This window comes from Triticum aestivum, chromosome 5A (assembly GCF_018294505.1).
Source record: "Triticum aestivum cultivar Chinese Spring chromosome 5A, IWGSC CS RefSeq v2.1, whole genome shotgun sequence".
NCBI classification, from domain to species: Eukaryota; Viridiplantae; Streptophyta; class Magnoliopsida; order Poales; family Poaceae; genus Triticum; species Triticum aestivum.
In genome coordinates this window covers 321,061,825-321,081,630 of record NC_057806.1, presented here as the reverse complement: position 1 = coordinate 321,081,630, position 19,806 = coordinate 321,061,825, and the positions used below count along the sequence as shown (strand labels likewise).

The 19,806-nt window shown below is 49.2% G+C and overlaps 1 long non-coding RNA gene across 2 annotated transcripts; it reads right to left on the bottom strand.

The window, feature by feature from the left end:
* Positions 1-3,665: 3,665 nt before the first annotated feature.
* LOC123103143 (uncharacterized) lies at positions 3,666-6,849 on the bottom strand. 2 transcript variants are annotated; one of them, XR_006449666.1, is made up of 3 exons: positions 6,280-6,849; positions 5,627-6,124; positions 3,666-4,013 (listed from the first exon to the last, which is right to left on the bottom strand). It is a non-coding gene; the product is annotated as an uncharacterized lncRNA (long non-coding RNA). The 2 variants fall into 2 exon arrangements; XR_006449665.1 differs by lacking the exon at positions 3,666-4,013 and having other exon boundaries at positions 4,022-5,800; positions 5,993-6,124; positions 6,280-6,845.
* Positions 6,850-19,806: the final 12,957 nt, after the last annotated feature.

Sequence of the window (19,806 nt, the reverse complement as noted above, 5' to 3'; positions counted from 1 at the left end):
GGATCTCAAGGCGACCTGCTACAAGAGCTGTCCCAGATGCACGAGCGAGTTCGACAGGCAATGCGTAGTGTTGCCATGGCTTTATGACCATCCGCCTCTCCCCCAGGAGGTATGGCGGAGCTTGTGGAGCTGTTCAAATGGGCACAGCGGTGTATTCCATTATGGAAGATATCAGCCTACCGGGAAGGTGCGCGAGAGGCCTGGGCCATGGTAAAAACACGGTATACCAAGCTTGATCCGAATCACATGGCCCGGGTCAGACCGCTAGGGTCATATGGGAAAGAAATTCCCGTTAATTTGGTATATTACCAAGTAGAAATAGCTGCCAAATATTTCCAACAGGATTGTAAACTAGACAGCCTGTTGGATGGTATAGAGGAGGAAATTTTTGAGTCCAAGTGACTATGTACTTTCGTTAATATATTTGTTCCTAGCCGGATTGTAAAACGGTTGTCATGGCCGACCTTTTCGGTTCGACCTTTGGACCCAAGGTGCGGAGTGTTTCCGAATACTCAAGCGGTAAAATAGACCGGGGTATGCATGGAAACCAGGCATAGGGGTCATAGTTTCTTGAACAGACAAGTTGTATCCGGCTAGCTATGTTATATTACATTGTGATTGTAAGAAACATCTTCCAGAGAGAATAGTTCCGTTAAGGGTTCCTTTCCCTGGATGTGCATGCGTTAATATGCATGTCCGAACTGTGATTGAAAACATCGCAGTATAGGTAACATCTGGGGGTTCATAGTGGAAGAAATGTAAAACATGTTTAGTCCGCCGACTGAATATTACCTTAAGAACGCTAGCTTTCGGCTTCACCCAATCTGAGGTACACATCTGGATGACCCGGCAGTAACAATCGCAGATGTGCTCCCTTTATGCCCTAGCCGAACTAACGGGAACGTAGGGCATAAGCACAGGAGCCAGGCAACCCAGCTTGGCCAAAACTTAAGTCATATCGATGCATATAATGGCGAAGAAAAGGTACATATGAGGAAAAAACGCATATGTGATGAGCTTGATGCTCGAAAAATAATGATAATAAGCTTCTGTGCAAGAAGCCCCCAGGTATAATCGACATACGCATTTGAGAATGTGTACATCATAGGTGTATGGTTTAGCTGCATGAAAGCTTTAAGGATAATAAAAGAAGGCGAAAAGAGAGAATAAAAAATAATGTAAACAATAGGGAGGAGGGAGCAAACGAACGGTTCGGCGCTAGGCATAGAATCTTCAGAGTCTGGCCGCATTCCAGGGGTTTGGTTCAAGGCGGTTGTCTGATGCATCACGCAGGCGATACGCTCCTCCAGTCAGAACTTCGTCATTGATGAAGGGACCCTCCCACTTGGGCTTAAGTTTGTCCTTTTTCTTCTCCGGCAAGCATAGAACGAGTTCACCAACATTGTAAGTCTTGGTCCGTACTTCTCTGCTTTGATATTTGCAAGCCTGTTGTTGATAAAACGCGGAACAGGCTTTTGCAGCATCGCGCTCCTCCTCCAGGGCATCTAAGTTGTCTTGCCGATCAAGCTCGGCCTCTGTCTCTCTTTGTACATGCGCACTCGAGGTGAGTCATGAATAATGTCGCAGGGTAACATAGCTTCTGCGCCGTACACCATGAAGAAAGGTGTATATCTGGTAGTGCGATTGGGCATGGTCCGCAGCCCCCAAAGTACGGAGTCGAACTCCTCAACCCAGTGCTTGTCTGATTCTTTCAAAGACCGCACTAGCCTGGTTTTGATGCTGCTCATAATAAGACCATTGGATCGTTCGACTTGACCGTTTGTTTGCGGATGATAGACGGAGGCGTAATTGAGCTTAATGCCTAGATTAGCACACCGGGCTTTCACCTCATCGGTTGTAAAATTAGAGCCATTGTCGGTGATGATGTTGTGTGGGACACTGTAACAATGCACAACACAGGATATAAAGTCTATCACTGGTCCAGCTTCGGCCGTTTTAACTGGTTTGACCTCTATCCACTTAGTGAACTTATCTACCATGACTAGCAGATATTTTTTCTTATGGCTGCCTCCTTTAAGGGGTCCAACCATGTCAAGCCCCCAGACCGCGAAAGGCCAAGTGATAGGGATTGTTTGTAGAGCAGTGGGTGGCATATGGCTTTGGTTGGCGAAAAGTTGGCATCCTACGCAACGTTGGACAAGGTCCTGTGCATCTGCTCGGGCCGTCGACCAGTAGAAACCTGTACGGAAGGCCTTGCTTACAAGGCCCCGAGCTGCAGCGTGGTGACCACCGAGACCGGCATGAATCTCAGCCAAGAGCTGCCGCCCCTCTTCCTCGGAGATACATCTTTGAAGTACTCCGGTAGCGCTTTTCTTGTAGAGTTCTCCTTCGTGGACCTTATAGGCTTTCGAACGCCAAACAATGGAGCGAGCCTCATTCTGATTCTCATGGAGCTCTCGCCTATTGAGGTAGGCCAAGAAGGGTTCGGTCCATGGGGCAATGACTGTCATGATAAGATGGGCTGACGGTGTTATTTCGGTGGCTAAGCCTCCGATGATATCGGTATGTTCGGAATCTGGGGTTAGGGTCGGATCCAGACTGACGTTGCCGCTCTCCCCTTGCCACATCACGGATGACTTGAAAAGCCTTTCCAAAAAGATGTTAGGTGGGACGGGGTCGCACTTGGCGCCGATGCGAGTAAGGACATCCGCCGCTTGATTACGTTCTTGAGCCACATGGTGAAACTCGAGCTCCTCGAACCGAGCCGACATTTTGAGAACGGCGTTACAGTAGGCCGCCATCTTCGGATCCTTGGCATCGAAATCTCCATTTATTTGAGATATCACGAGGTTCGAGTCCCCGCGCACTTCTAGGCGTTGTATGCCCATGGAGACAGCCATCTGAAGACCATGCAATAAGGCCTCGTATTCAGCTGCATTGTTGGAGTGTGTGTATAATATTTGGAGTACGTACTGAACTGTATCTCCAGTGAGGGATGTTACGACAACGCCCGCCCCTAAGCCCGCCAGCATTTTGGAACCATCGAAATGCATGACCCAGTTGAAATATGTGTCGTAATCTTTAGGGAGTTCGGCTTCTGTCCATTCGGCGACGAAGTCTGCCAGTACTTGGGATTTGATGGTCCAGCGTGGCTTATATGTTATAACGAATGGGAGGAGCTCAATGGCCCACTTGGCAATCCGACCCGTGGCATCGCGATTGTTTACTAGATCATCGATGGCGCGCGTTGCTGCGCCCGTCTTTCAGCAATAGTAAATATTAGGGGTTGATGCAATAATGTGGAAGTATTTTATCCAAATGTCAAAAGTTAGTACTCTACTATCCAATTATGTGTATATACTTTTGCATAATTTCATTTTAACCAAACATATTGGAGGCAATCATTTCAATGTTAGGGACTTAGTCGAATGCCAAGCGCCTCGCCACATTCAGAAGGCATGTGACATGAAAGCGGAAAAAAACTATATCATTGATCAATGAGTTTAAAAGTATGTGCGTTAAATGTTGCAGGGACAATCTTCAGTGCGATTGTCTATTCTTATATAATATTTTTTTGCAGGTGATATTCTCATATAACTTTGCATGCTAAGGCAGAAATGTTGCGGGTGATACTTTTTACTTTGATATGGTGTATCAGAATGTGATGGCAAATATTGATATTTATATAAGAAACCAGAGCCATGTACATGGGTAAGTATTGACTGAAGGGATATCATGAATGTATATTTGACACACCAATGTTTTCTCTAAATCTTGCTAGTCTACGAAATATGTGTCTCAATACAATACATTTGAGCCTAAATGTCCTTTGGAAGCATTTGACTGAAATAATGTAGGAAATATTTCAGAGGCAGAAAACCAATTTAATACGCAGCACATCAGCAGGATATAATTCTTGCAACAAACGTTTTACTATTCTTTTGCATAATCCCCTGCTTACGTGTCTTGCTAACAATATTTCTGTTGGCATGTGCCTGTAACAGATCTGATCTCCGCGCATGGCAAAAGGCATGAGCACCCTGAGCAAAGTGCTGCAAAATATGAATGTAAAAAACACCAATTAATCATGCAAAGCTGATATTCCTAATAAGATCATGGTGCCCTCTCAAAGTTAAAATTAAAATGACTAAATGAAAATGGACAAATGAGACCTGAAACTTCTAAGTTGTCACCCTCTAACAAGTTCAGGAGTACAACATAATTCAGTAATAATCAGAGCAATTTCAACATCGTTCTTTACTCCAATTTCAACACTACCAATGGCTCAATGCATTACATAGAAGACTTCAATGGGCTGAATCAGAAAGGTTAGTGAATATTGATACTTTCACAGCATAACAATCAAAGTATTCGGGATTCAGTATCTATTCCTATAGAAAAACTACATTTGTGAGAGTTAAAACCCTGCTGAAGACTGGCTTTCAGAGTAGTCCATACCAAGAACACCAGCCATCTCGCCTTCAATCTAGCAGAATTGGCTTGGTTGCCGGAGGAAAAAACAATATGCCAGCGAGGGTGGAAAATCCCATTCATCGCCTTTTCTGGCGTATTGTCGCTATAACGCACATGCAAACCACTATAGGGCCGGCCCATGTAGCTGTTGTTTTCCTTTTTGTGTGAATTAAAATATTCTCTATTGTGTTAAACTCAAATGTGGCATGCCTCAAAATAAAATCTCTGGTACAATAAACCTTTGAGAGGTAATTTTTTAAGCATCCAAAAATACTTGGAGAAAAATAATGTGGACATGCAATAACATGGATCATGGAACAAAATTACAAATATTCGTAAATTCTAGTACAATACTAACACATGATTTAAAGAGTTAGTATTGCTCCACGTACCTAACAAAGTTAATTATATTTTCTTGTTTAGCTTCCTACTAGTAAAATTATAATCGTATATTGGCAGACTGCTCAAGTGCTCAACTATATGGTAACAAATTGATTGACCATTGAGAAATCCAGACATATAGAAACTTCAGTACTCAGTGGTTGGAGAAGTCAAAGGTTTCTTATGTACAAATAAAAATGGTATAATTAGGAGAAGCCAAAGATTTCTTATGTTAACAAATAAAAATGTATGATCAGCTGTGAACTGATACAAAATTATATCCAGAACAAGTAGGCATTGCTATTTCTTTGCAATATATATCAAATCACACTTCATAATATATGTAGGTGCCAGCATATGTTTAAAACTCATCTTACAGCAACTATGATATAGTAATTGTGATCGTCAAATGGTAAAATAGGCAGGAACCTAGGAATGGTCAAGACAACATGTGTATTTCCAAAGCCAAGGTTCATAGATTTTGAGAAGAGCTAATCACAAATCTATAACTTGCACCAGCTCAACATTATTCGAATAATATTAAGGACTCCATGGAGGGAAAAGGAAACGGGACTGACACAAAATACATAACAGGAAGGAAATTTAATGGTGGCTAATGAATCACGTAAAACTATAGGTTCTGTTTCTGTTAAATTTCTTGTAGCGACGAGAGGAACAGAATGAAAATAAGCTTTTATATACAACAGGAAGGCTTAGCGATCAACAACCTGAGAAATAAATCTTACATACACTTGAGGTTCTTGAGATAACAAAGTGAATTAGGGTGCTGCTACCTAGATGCCTTTCTCACCAAGTAATTGGGCCAGAAATTGAATTGTTCTGCCATAGCATGTTCATGAACAACAAACACGATCACTTCGATTAATTACTGTCGAGACATTAGCGGCAGCTCGCCCAGATTCGCCACCTCGCATATGAAATTGGACGCCACTGCCTCCTTGTCGTTCTCTTGTGGTCAGAAATTCTGCATGATACAAAAAGAAGTGGCAAAGAAATGGAAGATCGACAAGAATTCAGCTTTGGAGAGCCATGACTGATCTAGGAGGTATCGCAGGAGTAGTGGAGACATCGAACACGACGACGGAAGACCGGGTGATCAGGCGGGTGATGACATATAAATAGGAGCAGGAGGGAGGCAAAGGGGACTGCAACTGACCTCCAACATCAGCATAGGAGTGGCGCACCTCCACTACCATTAACGGCAGCTTAACTCGTTAATTCGACAGGGCACTTCTGATCGAAGCACCAGAACAATCGGAAAAGGAATGTCCAATATGTGAAATTGAATCTGCATGGTATATGAAAAATAGTTACTTGCTGACCTGAAAATCTGTTTTGTGAAGTAGGAACTCAACAACAAGACTACCTTGTACCGAAAAAATACGTCTGAAATGAAAGGGGAACGGAAACATAGATGCTCGCTGGTCAGTGGTCACCACTCACCAGTGAATGAACGGAGCGCGAACACACAACAACTGCAAAAATTGATTGAACCAGAGGGATAATCCTAACGCTTTGTTGCTATTAAATTCAGAATCGGTGTTAGCAGCTTCCGTCATGAACTGAATCAGGAGGGCGGGATTGAATTTCACGAGATATCTTAGTCGTTGGCCTTCACTCTGCAGACGGCTGTTAAATGCATCGATGGCAGGGACATCGAACTGCAATCAGGACGCGAGAGTTCTTCGTCGCGCCTTGTCTCTCCTGACCGTACCTTCACGGACGTCTTTATGAAGGGGAGGTCGCCGCCGCCTCCGGGGTTGCAAGTGTAGCACTTCTCCTTCGAATTTCCTTGCGCATCGGCGACATCTCGCAGAAGTGGCGGCACACAAACGATTCACCCTCGGTCACAAGAGGAGAAGGATTGGGAGGGTCGGGGTTTGGGGATGAGTGGAAACGACGGCTGAAAGGGTAGCAGCGTTCCAGACAAAAGGAGATCGAGGGAGGCGGCGTACCGTGTACCTAGGTTTACCCGCATCGCCGTGCTCCGTACCTTTTTCTCCAGAGCAGTCGCTGTGTGCGGAGAAGCCAAGGAGGTTGCTAGAGGCCCATTAGGCCCATATCAACCTGGAACGCCCAAAAAAGCTACTGGAGCAGCGGCCCGGCATGATTAGCGATCGTTATTAGCGAAGGAGCCGGATTAGGAGCGATTCATTGCAAATCTGATGGCTGGAAATGCTAAAAAGTTTCCATCCGACGGCTGGGAGTGCTGATGGCCTGAAAGGGCTGGGAGGATGCTCAGTTTTAATGTATCTAAATTATGTCATTCAGTGGAACTTCGGAAGCCATCGTGATCGAGCACTCTTGGAAGTAGTGTCGTAGCTTCCGGGATGCCATGAAGACTGCGTATGCTATCTTTTGATAATGAGGGTACCGGGATTTGCATGGAGTTAGGACAGTGGATACATAGTATACCGGCTTCTGGAGCAGCAATTTGTGTTCGTCCTCTCTCGTTCGATGACGAGTACTGCGCTCACCACCTAGTGTGTTGCAGATATGTATAATAACATTGGTTCGCTGACGCTTGGCATGGCTAGGATTGGGTTGCTTGCTAAAAGAGCCTTTATTTCTTCCAATCCGGCCGTTGTTGCATCTGTCCACTCGAAGTGATCGGTACGTCAGAGAAGTCAATAAAGTGGCAATGCTTTTTCTCCTAGTCTGGAGATAAAGCGTCTTAAAGCTGCCACGCATCCAGCTAATTTTTGGACCTGTTTAAGGTCCGTTGGTGTATCCAGTTGTGATAAAGCTCGGATTTTGGCTGGATTTGCCTCGATTCCTCTACTGGAAACAATGAAGCCCATTAGTTTTCCAAAGGGGACGCCGAAAACACATTTTTCCGGATTGAGCTTAATGTCATATGTCCGGAGATTGTCAAATGTGAGACATAAGTCATCTATTAATGACTCGACGTGCTTAGTCTTGATGACGACGTCGTCCACATATGCTTCAACTGTCTTGTCGATTTGTTTCTCCAGGCATGTTCGAATCATGCGTTGGTAGGTGGCGCCGGCGTTTTTGAGCCCAAAGGGCATAGTGTTGAAGCAGAAAGGCCCGTATGGGGTAATAAATGTCGTTGCGGCTTGGTTGGATTCCTTCATTTTAATTTGATGGTATCCGGAATACGCGACGGGGAAACACAATGAGTTGTTCCTGCAGTGGCATCAATAATTTGATCGATGCGGGGGAGGGGGAATGGATCCTTAGGGCAAGCTTTGTTGAGGTATTTGAAATCAACGCACAAGCGCCAGGATTTATCCTTCTTTGTCGCCATCACTAGGTTTGCTAGCCAGTCCGGATGTTTTATTTCTCTGATGAATCCAGATTCAATTAGCTTGGCTAGCTCCTCCCCCATAGCTTGTCGTTTGGGTTCGGAAAAGCGCCGCAGTCTTTGCTTAACTGGCTTGTATCCCTTCAATATATTGAGGCTGTGCTCAGCCAACCCTCGTGGGATTCCTGGCATATCAGAAGGGTGCCAGGCGAATATGTCCCAGTTTTCGTGTAGGAACACTCGTAGTGCGGCGTCCACCATCGGGTCCAGTTGTGCGCCGATGGAGGTTGTCTTCTTTGGGTCCGTCGGATGGACTTGAAATTTGACTATTTCATCTGCTGGTTTGAAGGAGGTGGATTTGGAGCGCTTGTCGAGGATTATGTCGTCCCTATCCACCATTGAGCGCAGCGCCGTTAACTCTTCGACCGCAAGGGCCTCAGAGAGTGCCTCAAGGGCCAGGGAGGTTGTTTTCTTTTCAGCACGGAGGGTTATATCCGGATCACTAGCGAGAGTGATAATACCGTTGGGCCCGGGCATTTTGAGTTTCATACACCCATAATGCGGTATGGCTTGAAAGCGTGTGAATACATCTCGCCCCAACAGGGCGTGGTACCCACTGTTGAAAGGGGCCACTTGGAAGGTTATCTCTTCGGACAAATAGTTCTCCGGCGCACCAAATACCACGTCAAGTGTGATTTTTCCCGCGCATCGTGTCTCCTGACCGGGAATAATTCCTTGGAAGGTCATGCTACTTTGCTCGATACAGCCCCTGTCTATTTCCATTTTACTCAGTGTATCCTCGTAGATGAGGTTTAATCCGCTGCCTCCGTCCATGAGCACCTTGGTGAGTCAAAAGTCGTCCACAATTGGATTGAGGACCAAGGCGGCTGGTGCCCGGACTGACCGGGTTTCTGGTTCGTCACTGACATTGAAAGTTATGGTCATGTCATTCCAAGGATTCATTATTGCGACTTGACAGACTTCGGCGAGGTCGCGGAGTGCCCTTTTGCGCCGATTGTTTGAAGTGAAAGTCTTGAAGACCGTCAATACTCCACGGTCGTCGTGTTCAGGGGGAGTTGTCCTGAGGTATTTTTGGTGAGGATATCCTCGCCACTCTTGGCCACTTGCCGGAGTATCTAACATGCTCTAAGGTTGTGGGTAGGTATGGTATCCGGTGTTGTGAGTATTTTGCACGGCCTATCGAACCATCCCTCCAGAACAGTTCCGCGCCCCATAATGGGTTTGGATTTCTTTACTGCTGTGTCGGGCGCCCCATGAGGGTGCATCCTTTTTGTCTGGACAGAAGGTTGAGTGGGAGCTGGTGATTCCCAATGAGCTGCCTGAGTTTTCCAGGTGCTTTCCATTGCGCAGTACTTCTGTACTATGGTTGCCAAGTCGGTGAAGTGTAATACGTGATGGCGGTTGATATCATTGAGGATTCCTTCGTCCGTACAATTACTGTGGAATATTGAGATCGCGTCTTCGTCGCGGCAATCCTTGATCTTGTTCTTGACAAGGAGGAATCTGGCCCAAAAGTGATGGACTATTTCCTAAGACTGTTGCCGTAGGTATGTGAGATCGCATATTCTGGGTGGGTGGGTGGATTTAAGTCCGAATCCTGACCCAATTTGGGATCCAAAGTTTGAGAAATTTTCGAGCTGAATAGTCCGGGCTCCGGGAGATCGACCGATTTTTCAGGTCTACCGTGTGATTCCAAGTTCGAAGGACAAGGCATGTCGTTCCGTGGACAGGTATCCGGCTCTTCGAGCTCGGAGATCCGAACATAGTTCGTCCTCAGTATAGAGGGAGAGTTGTTGTTTTGCTCCTCCACTACCGCTATCTGGTGGGTGATCGATGGATATTTGATTTCTCTCTGATCGGGTTTAATCCCAATCCGACCATAGTCTGTAGCGACCCCCAAGGCGGCAATGCGATCTAGGAGTTTGTTCAAGGACGATAATTCCATTGGATCCATCTCTTTGGAGTATTCGGAGTCAATTCGGAGGTGATTTTTGATGACCTGAGAAGTCATCGTCGGCTCACCGGCCGAACGGACGGTCATGATAAAGCCACCCAACCGGAGGGTTTGGCCTGAGGCCAGGGCTCCATCAGCGGTGATGTTGTTCTTGATCACGAGGCGAGCCATCAACCCTGACTCCGACATCACAGTGGAACTCTAAATGAAAGCACCAATGTCGGTGTCAAAACCGGCGGATCTCGGGTAGGGGGTCCCGAACTGTGCGTCTGAGGTTGATGGTAATAGGAGACAGGGAACATAATGTTTACCCAGGTTCGGGCCCTCTCGATGGAGGTAAAACCCTACATCCTGCTAGATTAATATTGATGAGTATGGGGGTTACAAGAGTTGATCTACCACGAGATCGTAATGGCTAAAATCCTAGAAGTCTAGCCTATCCGATTATCATTGTCCCTATGGACTAAATCTCTCCGGTTTATATAGACACAAGAGGGAACTAGGGTTGTACAAAGTCGGTTACATAGAAAGGAAATAGTACATCCGGCCACCTAGCTTGCCATCTACACAAAGGAGAGTCCTATCCAGACATGGGAAAAAGTCTTCTATCTTGTATCTTCATGGCCCAATAGTACGGCCCATGTCCAACAGGCCGACTGCCCGAGGACCCCTTAGTCCAGGACTCCCTCAATGGTGCCGAGCTTCTCGCCAAGGGTACATCCCATTTCCACGGTCTTGATCGGAACCGGCAACCCATGGATTTGCACCCAAATTCTGAAAGAATCAAGGGGAACATCCATAGGGTGACCGCTGTTGTGGGAGTCCTGGATTAGGGGGTCTCCGGACAGCCGGACTATCTCCATTGGCCGGACTGTTAGACTATGAAGATACAAGATTGAAGACTTCGTCTCGTGTCCGGATGGGACTCTACTTGGCGTGGAAGGCAAGCTAGGCAATACGTATATGGATATCTCCTCTTTTGTAACCGACCTTGTGTAACCCTAACCCTCTCCAGTGTCTATATAAACCGGAGGGTTTTAGTCCGTAGGACAACAATCACAACATACAATCATACCATAGGCTAGCTTTTAGGGTTTAGCCTCTCTGATCTCGTGGTAGATCTACTCTTGTAACACTCATATCATCAATATCAATCAAGCAGGACATAGGGTTTTACCTCCATCAAGAGGGCCCGAACCTGGGTAAAACTTCGTGTCCCTTGTCTCCTGTTACCATCCGGCCTAGACGCACAGTTCGGGACCCCCTACCCGAGATCCGCCGGTTTTGACACCGACATTGGTGCTTTCATTGAGAGTTCCTCTGTGTCATCACCGTTAGGCTTGATGGCTCCTACTATCATCGATAGCGATGCCGTCCAGGGTGAGACCTTTTTCCTCGGACAAATCTTCGTATTTGGCGGCTTTGCACTGCGGGCTAATTCGCTTGGCCATCTGGAGCAGATTGAAAGCTACGCCCCTGGCCATCAGGTCAGATTTGGAAGTTTGAACTACACGGCCGACATCCACGGGGACTTGATCTTCGACGGATTCGAGCCATAGCCGGGTGCGCCGCACTATCTCGATGGGTATGACCTAGCTCTGCCACCGGACGGTACTCCAGAGGCCGCGCCCACACCAGCTCCGACCCTTAGCTCAGAGCCAACTGCGCCAATTGAGGACGGGTGGCTAGACACCGCCTTAGGGGCTGCAGTCTCGACGACGATCGAGCCGAACACCAACATAATCCTCTGCGCAGCCCGTGACTCCAAGGTGCCGGACTCTCTTTCGGACCCCGAACCATCCACGCCCCTGCCATTCGAATCCGAGTGGGCCCCGATCATGGAATTCACCGCTGCGAATATCTTTCAGCACTCGCCCTTCGGCAACATTCTGGATTCACTAAGGTCTCTCTCTTTATCTGGAGAGCCCTGGCCGGATTATGGCCAATAGGACTGGGATGCGGACGACGAAGAAATTCGACGCCCACCCACCACCCATTTTGTAGCCACTGTCGATGATTTAACTGACATGCTCGACTTCGACTCCGAAGACATCGACAGTATGGACGACGATGTAGGAGACGAACATGAACCAGCACCTATAGGGCACTGGAAAGCCACCTCGTCGTATGACATATACATGGTGGATACACCCAATGAAGGCAATGGCGACGAGAGAACGGAGGATGACCCCTCCAAGAAGCAACCCAAGCGCCAACGTCAGCGGCGCCGCTCTAAGTCCCGCCAAAGCAAAAGTGGTGATACCGGCATAGGAGATAATAACACTCCGGATAACGTCGAAGACAACAATAATCCCCTCCAGCAAGATTTAGAGCAGGAGGATGAAGGAGCCAGCTCTCCTGAGAGAGCGGCTGGCGGAGAGGAGGAGGATGACAATTACATTCCCCCCTCCGAAGACGAGGCAAGCCTCGGCGACGATGAATTTGCCGTACCAGACGATCCCGTCGAACAAGAGCACTTCAAGCGCAGGCTTATGGCCACGGCCAATAGCCTGAAGAAAAAGCAACAGCAGCTTCAAGCTGATCAAGATCTGCTAGCTGACAAATGGACTGAAGTCCTTGTGGCCGAGCAATATAAACTCGAGCGTCCCTCCAAGAGCTATCCAAGAGGTTACTTCCCCGACTGGAGGAAGAAGCGTATGAAACGGCTGATTGGCCACCTCGCGGCCACGATAGAGAGGCATTCCGGCCAAAAACTCAGCCTCCACCCCAACGCCATTCAAATAAAAAGGCATGGGGAGATACGCCGGACCTACGAGACATATTGGAGGACAAAGCAAAGCATTCAAGATCGATCTACGGATCACGAGGGCGCACCACTCTACGAGACGATACACGTCATGCCGGATACAGTAAAAGCAAATCCGGCCGGGCCGAACACAGCAGGCAGGACCCATCTGATCTGCGTCGCGATATAGCCCAATATAGAGGTGCCGCACACTCCTTATGCTTCACAGATGAAGTAATGGAACATCAATTCCCATAAGGTTTCAAACCTGTAAACGTTGAATCATACGACGGCACTACAGACCCCGCAGTATGGATTGAGGACTTCCTCCTCCATATCCACATGGCCCGCGGTGATGACTTACATGCCATCAAGTACCTCCCACTAAAACTCAAAGGACCAGCGCGGCATTGGCTTAATAGCTTGCCAGCGGACTCCATTAGCTGTTGGGAAGATCTGGAAGCCGCATTCCTCGACAACTTTCAGGGCACTTATTTGCAACCACCAGACGCCGATGACTTGAGCCACATAATTCAGCAGCCAGAAGAGTCGGCCAGGCAATTCTGGACTCAGTTCCTTACAAAGAAAAATCAAATCGTCGATTGTCCGGACGCGAAGGCCTTAGCGGCTTTCAAGCACAATATCCGAGACGAGTGGCTAGCCCGGCACCTTGGTCAAGAAAAGCCGAAATCTATGGCAGCCCTCACGACGCTCATGACCCGCTTTTGTGCAGGAGAAGACAACTGGTTGGCTCGCAGTAATAACATATCAAAGAACCATGGTACCCCAGATACCAAGGATGGCAATAGCAGGTCACGTCGCAACAAGCATAAGCGCCGCATTAACGGTGAAAGTACTTAGGACACGACAGTCAATGCCGGATTCAAAGGCTCTAAACCCAGTCAGCGGAAAAGCCGTTCAAACAAAGTACGACGGGTCCGTCCAGCTTGGACTGTATACTCGATCGCTCGTGTCAAATACACGGCACCCCAGACAAGCCAGCCAATCACACCAACAGGGATTGTTGGGTGTTCAAGTAGGCCGACAAGTTAATTGCCGAAGACAAGGACAAGGGGCCGCATAGCGATGACGAGGAAGAACCCCGGCAGCCGCACACTGGAGGACAGAAGAGGTTTCCCCCGCAAGTGCGGACGGTGAACATGATATACGCAACCCACATCCCCAAGAGGGAGCGGAAGCGTGCGCTCAGGGTCGTATATGCGTTGGAGCCAGTCGCCCCAAAATTCAACCCTTGGTCCTCCTGTCTGATCACCTTCGATCGCAGGGACCACCCCACTAGTATCCGTCATGGAGGATTCGCCGCACTGGTCCTAGACCCAATCATTGACGGATTTCACCTCACTCGAGTCCTTATGGACGGCGGCAGCAGCCTGAACCTGCTTTATCAGGACACAGTGCGCAAAATGGGTATAGACCCCTCAAGGATAAAACCCACAAAAACGACCTTTAAAGGCGTCATTCCAGGCGTAGAGGCCCACTGCACAGGCTCAATTACACTGGAAGTGGTCTTTGGATCCCCGGATAACTTCCGAAGCAAAGAGTTAATCTTCGATATAGTCCCATTCCGCGGTGGTTATCATGCGCTGCTCGGACGAACCGCATTTGCTAGATTCAATGCGGTACCACATTATGCATACCTCAAGCTCAAGATGCCAGGACCTCGCGGAGTTATTACAGTCAATGGAAACACAGAGCGCTCTCTTCGAACAGAGGAGCACACCGCGAGCCTCGCAGCAGAAGCGCAAAGCAGCCTCTCAAGGCAATCTACCAGTTCGGCGTTTCAAAGCCCGGACACCTTCAAGCGCGCTCGGGGCAATCGGCAAACAGACCGCCTGGCACGATCTGAGCTCGCGTAGCAATACGGTGGCCACCCCAATCCCAGCCCAACGGCGTTGTTCGTGCCGCGCGTACATAATTACGCATTAAAAATACCATGGGCACAGATGGGGAGGGGAGGCACAACTACGGCACGCCCCAAAACGCGGCCTAAACCGCACCAGGGGCTTCCCGTTTGGTTATTTTTCTTTTTCTTTCAGGACATCAATCTCTGGAAACACTGCCCGGCAGCTCTATTGCCGAACACATGATACAGCAACCAAGGAGGTCGACAACTACGGAATTCCAAGGTGGATATAATTCCTCAGCTTGCCCTTGGAAGGGACATAGTCCTACTCTTTTGCTTATTATACCATCTGTATCACTCTGCTTTAATGCAATTTTTTCAATATACAATACATGACATTACGACTATTATCACATTTTTGTTATATATATACATATCTATGTGTTCATTAATAACGCCTAACAACCGTACACTTTGGTACGGCCAATGCACCAGGGGCTTACGTACCCACAATATGGTGTGAAAAGTCCAAACACTTCCACAAGTGCGGCACCCCGAACTTATAGCATTATATGCATCAGCTCCGAATCATGTCTTTGGTCAAATGTTGGGTTTGCCCGGCTCCTATGTTTTGGTACCTTACGTTCCGCTCTATCGGCTAAGGTAGCGCTAGGAGAACTACTACGATTGTGCCCCGGTTCTGCCGGGTCGAGCACCTCAGTAGAGAAAGCTAAAACTGACTGTCATGATAAGGCGAGAGACTGGTCGCTGTTCGGCGAGGTTTTTCGAGTCCCTAAAGACTTATGCCGCTTAGGGTGAGGGGCCGGCTCCGTCCGGCTTATAGGCGTGTATCGCGCCCCGAATTCGGTCTTCCGAACACCAGGGGCTTCGCCAAAATTTAAAATTATAGAATTATATGGCTAAGTGAGAGTGATAAAGCATTATTAGTCCGGTTGCCTTGTTCGTTGTGCTGAGCACCTCCCTCGAAGGACCCAATCATGGGAACAAGAGTGCTCAGGTTTATCCCGAACACCCCAGCACTCGTGGTATGGGGGCAGAAGCTGAGGACTAGTCATCTCTCAGATTGGATAAACAGCCAAACAGAAGGTAATATTTTAAATCCACACAAGCGTTGCATAGCGCATATGAAACAAGTTTTCATCACACAGGATACAAAACGAGCAAGTCTCATTCAAATATTACATTTTGCGAACACTCATCCGCGATAAGACGGGCGCCCGGCAGAACACCCTCGTAGTACATCTCGGGGTGGCGGTGCTCCTTGCCCTTCGGCGGCCCCTCCTTGATAAGCTTCACGGCGTCCAACTTGACCCACTGAGTTTTCACACGGGTGAAGGCCCGACGTGCACCTTCAATGCAGACGGATTGCTTGACGACCTCCAGCCATGGGCAGGCATCCACAAGCCGCCTCACCAGGCCGAAGAAGCTGTTCGGAAGGGCATCGCCAGGCCATAACCGGACTATGAACCCCTTCATGGCTTGATCGGCCGCCTTATGTAGCTCGGCCATCTGCTTCAGCTGGTCGCTCAATGGCACCGGATGTTCGGCCTCAGCATACTGAGACCAGAACAGCTTCTCCGTCGAGCTCCCGTCCCCGGCCCAGTAGAATTGTGCGGCATCGGACACACTGCGGGGCAAATCTGTGAATGCTCCTAAAGAGCTCCGGATTCGGGTAAGTAATCGGTAATTCACTGTTGCATGCTTGCTTTGCATATAGAAAGCCTTACCCACCGCTATCTTCTTCATCGCGTCGATCTCCTGAAGGGCCTTCTGGGCCTTGGCCTTGGCACTCTTCGTGCTCTCACGGGCCACGGCAAGCTTAGACTCTCTCGTCTTCAAGTCAAGCTCCAACGCCTCGTTCTTTGTCACGAGAGCCTGGAGCTCTTGCTGCACCTCGCCCACCCGGGCCTCGTGCCTCTCTCGCTCGATGCGCTCCTGGGCCGCCTTTTCTTCGGCCTGGGACAGCGCTTGCTTCAGGGTCGCCACCTCGGTCGTGGCCCCTAGCGAACATACAATGATCCTGTCATTTAGCAATTGCGTCCTTCTTCTCATCTACAGATGGGGTATTACTTACCCTTGTTCTCCTCGAGCTGCCTCTTAGAAAGACCGAGCTCTTTCTGGGACCCCTTGAGGGCCTCCTTCAGTACGGCGACCTCCGCAGTCAGTGCGGCGGACGCCAGCAGCGAAGCCTGCATATGCATATTGACATACTTATATTAGACTCCTGCGATACTATTTGATCCTCTGCTCGGCTTTTCTTTGTGAACACCGAACAAAGCATCAGGGGCTACTGTCTATGCGGTAATATTTCTACTACATTTTAAAACACTTACCTCAAAGCCTGTTAGAAGGCTAGTACAGGCTTCAGTCAATCCGCTCTTGGCGGACTGAACCTTCTGGATCACCGCACTCATGATAGTGCGGTGCTCCTCCTCGATGGAAGCGCTGTGAAGCGCTTCCAACATAGTGTTCGGCGCCTCTGGATGGACAGAGGTCACCGGCACAGGCGTCTCACCCTCCTTAGAAGGGGACCGCCTGCCCGAGCTCGGATCCGTTGGAGGGTCCGGCGCGGTGTTCGGCTGAGGGCCGAACTCGGAGCTTTCGGGGACCCCGTCCCCTCGGCTCCCGGAGTCCGGAAGGTCGCCTTGAGGCGCCTCTGGGACTGTCCCCCTCGATCCAGTGCCTCTTGAGACAACACCTCGGTGTCGTCGGCCGAATAAGGGGAGGTGGCGGTCGGGACATGATCGCTATCCATGTCTGACGAGCCCAGGGAGCCGTCCGAGGATACCTCGATATTGGCTCGGGGCGGCCTGTACAATTGAGTTCGGCGAAAGCAATGCGACAAAGGAATCCTATGGGTTACTTCGGTATCCGAACACTTACGATCTCCCCTGGGGCTTGCCCCTGGGCAACCACTCGTCTTCACTTTCGACGGCGGCGGTGGAGCTGTCCGAAAGGAGCGTCCTTCCCTTCTTGGACCCTTCGGCCTCCCCAGTTGGGGCGGCATTCCTTTTCTTGTCTCCCCAAGTCGGTGGGGGAGCCTCTTTGTCCTCTTCCTCGTCTTCGGGGGAAGAGTGCGGCGCAGAGTCATCGAACGGTGAGTCCGACGACGCCTGGCGTCGGGAACTCTTTCTAGCTCCCTTGGCCTTCTTGGTCTTCTCCAGCACCTTATAATGGGCCGGAGTCAGCATCTTCGTCAGAAGAGCGTCTGCAGGGCCTTCGAGCAAGGGAGCTGGACAGTCGATCTGTCCGGCCATCTTCTGCCAGTCCTGTCAAAGTTACGGGAGTTTAGATCCCGCAGAGAGCCAATCCATATATATAACAAATATCCTGTAAGAGGTAAAACAACTTACCGCACTGGCGTGGCGCTTCGCGCTGAATCCGCGATCCTCAGTAATGGGGGGAGGAACCGCGGCGCCCTTGAACAGCACCCTCCAGGCATCTTCATGAGTCGTGTCGAAGAGCCTGTTCAGAGTTCAGTGCTGCGCCGGATTAAACTCCCACAAGGTAAACTCCCGTTGTTGGCACGGGAGTATCCGGCGAACGAGCATAACCTGGACTATGTTGACAAGCTTGAGCTTCTTATCCACCATGTTCTGAATACATGACTGGAGTCCGGTCAGCTCTTTTGAATTACCCCAGGACAGGCCCTTCTCTTTCCAGGAGGTGAGCTGCATGGGGATGCCATATCGGAACTCGAGGGCCGCTACCCAGGCGGGGTCGCGCGGCTCAGTGATATATAACCACCCCGATTGCCACCCCTTTATGGTGTCCACGAAGGTGCCCTCGAGCCATGTGATGTTGGTCATCTTGCCCACCATGGCGCCTCCGCACTCCGCCTGGCTGCCGCTCACTACCTTCGGCTTGACATTGAAGGTCTTCAGCCATAAGCCGAAGTGGGGCTTGATGTGGAGGAAGGCCTCGCACACGACGATAAACGCTGAGATGTTGAGGATGAAGTTTGGGGCCAGATCATGGAAATCCAGGCCATAGTAAAACATGAGCCCCCGGACGAAGGGATGGAGAGGGAATCCTAGTCCGCGGAGGAAATGGGTGAGGAATACCACCCTCTCATGGGGCTCGGGGTGGGGATGAGCTGTCCCTCATCTGGGAGCCGGTGCGCGATGTCGTCGTGCAGGTATCCGGCTCTCCTCAGTTTCTTGATGTCTCCCTCCGTGACAGAGGAGACCATCCACTTGCCTCCCGCTCCGGACATGGTTGGAGAAGGTTGAGATGGAAGTGAGAGCTTGGGCGCTAGAGCTCGAGTGTGCGGGAGCGGATGAGCAGAGGAGGAAGAAGGCGTGGATAGAAAGGTGAATCCTTATCCCTTTTTATGGGCAGACAAAATTGAGCGTCCCCACTTGCCTGGTAAGACTCGCTTATCCCCCAAGCGCCGCAATTGATGGCGCGGTTGGGTTACCCACGCCCGTATTGATGAGAATCCCGTAATAAGGGGACACGATCTCTTCTTTGACAAGACGTGTCGAAAAACTGCCTCGCGTTATGTGCGGGGCTGGTTAAATGAAACGGTTCGAATAATCACCGGGCCATGACATGACGTCATGTTACCAAAACAAGCTAGCAGGATTAGATCTGTGAAGACATTATTCTCTCTATGGTGAAATGTGGAACTTATTTCGCAGGGTCGGACACTATCCTTGTATTCAAATTCTGCTGTGATGTATTCAGAGAAGGAACCCGCCTTGCAATGCCGAAGACAACTGCGTGCCGGACTCATCGTCATTGAAGCCTAGTTCAGGGGCTACTGTGGGAGTCCTGGATTAGGGGGTCTCCGGACAGCCGGACTATCTCCATTGGTCGGACTGTTAGACTATGAAGATACAAGATTGAAGACTTCGTCTCATGTCCGGATGGGACTCTACTTGGCGTGGAAGGCAAGCTAGGCAATATGTATACGGATATCTCCTCTTTTGTAACTGACCTTGTGTAACCCTAACCCTCTCCGGTGTCTATATAAACCGGAGGGTTTTAGTCCGTAGGACAACAATCACAACATACAATCATACCATAGGCTAGCTTCTAGGTTTTAGCCTCTCTGATCTCGTGGTAGATCTACTCTTGTAACACCCATATCA